Raw genomic sequence first — 4005 nt, forward strand, 5'->3', positions numbered from 1 at the left:
TGACTATTCATTGGAAGGACTGATTCTGAAACTAAAGTTCCAATATGTTGGCCACTGATGCAAAGAGCCAACTTACTGGAAAAGACCCTGACCCGTTCTATGAGAAAGACTGAAGGCAAAAGGAGAAGAGGGTTACAGAGGATGAGATGGCTGGATGGCATCACTGATTCAATGGACATGAACCTGGGCAAACTCCGGGAGATAGTGAGGGACAGGGAAGTCTGGCATGCAGCAGTCCATGGGGTGGGATAGTTGGACAGGACTTAGTGACTGAACAATTGAAAACAATATAAACACATTGTTTTTATGAATCATTTGAAGTAAATTATATAGGCATGATACCTCTTGATCCCTAAATACTTAAGTGTTTATGTCACAAGAATAAGGATAGTCTCTTCCTTAACCATAGTATAATTATCAAAATCAGGAAGTTAACATTGATACGATATTTTAATCTCCAGATCTTATTTATATTTCACCAATTGTCCCATAATGTACTTTGTAGTAAATAATTTTTTTGGATAAATGAGTAAAGAAAATGTGGTATATTAGAGAACAAACTTATCATTGCTAGGGGAAAGGGGTAGTTAGGGGGTTCGGGATGGACATGTACACACTGTTATATTTAAAATGGATAATCAACAAACACCTACTGTATAGAACATGAAACTGTGTACAAAGTTATGTAGCAGCCTGGATGGGAGGGGAGTTTGGGGAAGAATGGATACATACATGTGTATGGCTGAGTCCCTTTGTTGTTCACCTGAAACTATCACAACATTGTTAATCGGCTATACTCCCAAATCAAAATAAAAAGTTTAAAAAAAAAGATAGAAAATGTGGTATTTACTTACATAATGGGATAAAGAAATCCTGTCATTTGCAGCAACATAGGTATAACTAGAAGGCGTCATGCTAAGTGAAATAAGCCAGATAGAGAAAGAGAAATACCATATGGTATTACTTACATCAGGAATCTGGGGGTTGGGGGGCGGTCAATCTCATGGAAACAGAGAGTAGAAAAGTGATTGCCAGCGGCTGGGAGGTGTGGGGTGGGGAATATAAGGAGAGGTTGGTAAAAGTGTACCCAAACTGCCATTTTTAATATGAATAAGGTCTGGGGATCTAATGTATAACATGGTGACTATAGTTAATAATATTATATTGTATAATTGAAATCTGCCAAAACAGTAAAACTAAAATTTTTTCACCAAAAATAAGAGGGTAAATATATGAGGGGATAGATGTATTAACTTCATGGGGAGGGCGACTCATTCACAATGTACACATAAATCATCACATTGCACACTTTAAATAGCTGAAATTTAATTTGTCAATGATATCTCAATAAGCTGGAAATTTTTTTCTGGTCCAGGGACCTACCCAGTATCATACATCAAATTATGTAACGTCTCTTTAGTTCTCTTTAATCTGGAACAGTTTCTAAAAGTTTCTAGTTTATAACCTTGACATTTTTTTAAAGCTGTTTCGTGAAATGCCCCCAAATTGGAATATAATGTTTCCTCATGATTAAACTGGAATCATGTACTCTAGGCAAGGATAGTATAGAAATGATATTGTGTTCCTCTTATGGCAGGGGAGGGGCATGATGTCTATCTGTACCATTACCAGTGACAGTAATGTTGACCACCTGTTCAGCTGTTTAAGGGGGTGTCTAAGTTTCTGTACATGACATTACTATTTCTTCATTTTCCATTAACAAGTATTTTGAAACTATCTGCATGTTCTGTTCCTCATCAAACCTTTACCAACAAGTTTTAGCTTTTGAGGACGACTCCTGCCCAAATCAATTTTCACTGTGTAATCTACTAAATAGTAGCCTTCTAACTCCATCATTCTTTCTGACTTTAATGGTCGGCATTCTATTGTAAGTTTTTCTTCTCCCTAATGTATGCATGTACATATGTATGTGGTTATAATAGCATTAGATCATTATACATTACTATTGTTATTTATTTTAATGCTCCAAGTGACATTTTTGAAAGAATTTTTGTATGATTTTTAAATAAATTGCTTTTATGAACCTATAGATAAACAAGTAATTTGTGTGTTAAGTAAAATGATATTCAAGAAATATGTATAGTAAGTTGTAGAAGATGGCAAGTTTTACACTTTATCTGGTTTCATCACCGTTAATGACTTTTAATCTCAGACACAGATTATAGCAGTAGTAGCTCAAAAATTGAGCGATTGGTTCAAGACGGCAGAGTAGAAGGACACGTACCCACCTCTTCTCATGGGAGCAGTGAAATCACAACTGCTGAACAACCATCAGCAGGAAGACGCTGGAACCCACCAGAAGAGATACCGCACTTCCAAAAACAAAGGAGAAGCCACAGTGAGATGGCAGGAGGAGTAGGAATCCCCAGAGAATGTGACTTTGAAGGTCAGTGGGATTTGATTACAAGACTTCCACAGGACTGGGGGAAACAGAGACTCCACTCTTGGAGGGCACACACAAACTCCTGTGCACACCAGGACCCGGGGGAAAGGAGCAGTGACCCCACAGGAGACTGAGCCAGACCTACCTGCTAGTGTCAGAGGGTTTTGTTACCGAAAGCTTGGGCTCTCTATCACTGGTCCTGAATCAAATCCCGGAGACAGAGTTTTAGATGAAGTAGAAAAGGATAACTTCATTGCTTTGCCCGGCAAGGGAGGCTTCTGCTATGTCTCAACCCCAGAGGATATGATGAAGGGTTTTATAACAGTGGTTCAGAGGTGGGGTCTGTGACAAGATTAGGGTGTGAGCAGGGTTTACAGTCTCAATCTACAATCCCATGGATGGAGGAGCCTGGTAGCCTTATTAATCTCAGGTGGCCATTTCCTAATCTTGATAAGCTTCTCTGGTCCCTTTAAGAGAGTCCCTTGGACTGCAAGGAGATCAAACCAGTCCATCCTAAAGGAAATCAACCCTGAATATTCATTGGAAGGACTGATGCTGAAGCTGAAGCTCCAATACTTCGGCCACCTGATGTGAAGAACTGACTCATTGGAAAACACCCTGATGCTGGGAAAGATGGAAGGCATGAGGAGAAGGGGATGACAGAGGATGAGATGGTTGGATATGGTATGGTGAAGAACAGGGAAGCATGGTGTGCTGCAGTCCATGGGGTCACAGAGTAGGACAAGACTGAGCAAGTGAACAGCAACAATCTCAGGTAGTCATTTCCTAATCTTGATTCGCTTCTCTGGTCCTTTAATCTTGACTAGGGTGGTTTCTTGGCTGCCCCTATTTTTTTTTTAATTAAATATTTATTTATTTTTGGCTGGGTCTTCATTGCTGTGTACAGGCTTTCTCTAGTTTCAGTGTGCTGGCTTCTCATTACGGTGGTTTCAACTCCAGAAGATGGTGAAGGACAGGGAAACCTGGCGTGCTGCAGTCCCTGGGGTAGCAAAAGTCGGACATGACTGAGTGAACAACAACAACAATTCTTGTTGAGGAGCACAGGCTCTAGGGCATGAGGGCTTTCAGTTCAGTTCAGTCGCTCAGTCGTGTCCGACTCTTTGCAACCCCATGAATCGCAGCATGCCAGGCCTCCCTGTCCATCACCAACTCCCGGAGTTCACTCAGACTCACGTCCATCGAGTCAGTGATGCCATCCAGCCATCTCATCCTCTGTCGTCCCCTTCTCCTCCTGCCCCCAATCCCTCCCAGCATCAGGGTCTTTTCCAATGAGTCAACTCTTCGCATGAGGTGGCCAAAGTACTGGAGTTTCAGCTTCAGCATCATTCCCTCCAAAGAAATCCCAGGGCTGATCTCCTTCAGAATGGACTGGTTGGATCTCCTTGCAGTCCAAGGGACTCTCAAGAGTCTTCTCCAACACCACAGTTCAAAAGCATCAATTCTTCGGCGCCCAGCTTTCTTCACAGTCCAACTCTCACATCCATACATGCCCACAGGAAAAACCATAGCCTTGACTAGCCGGACCTTTGTTGGCAAAGTAATGTCTCTGCTTTTGAATATGCTATCTAGGTTGGTCATAA

The 4005-nt window shown here is 41.3% G+C and overlaps 1 long non-coding RNA gene across 1 annotated transcript; it reads right to left on the reverse strand.

Moving 5' to 3' along the window:
- Positions 1-1732: 1732 nt before the first annotated feature.
- Positions 1733-2850, reverse strand: LOC123330031. The gene is made up of 2 exons (XR_006545729.2): positions 2550-2850; positions 1733-2333 (listed from the first exon to the last, which is right to left on the reverse strand). It is a non-coding gene; the product is annotated as an uncharacterized LOC123330031 (long non-coding RNA).
- Positions 2851-4005: the final 1155 nt, after the last annotated feature.

The sequence above is a fragment of the Bubalus bubalis genome, chromosome 2 (assembly GCF_019923935.1).
Source record: "Bubalus bubalis isolate 160015118507 breed Murrah chromosome 2, NDDB_SH_1, whole genome shotgun sequence".
NCBI lineage: Eukaryota > Metazoa > Chordata > Mammalia > Artiodactyla > Bovidae > Bubalus > Bubalus bubalis.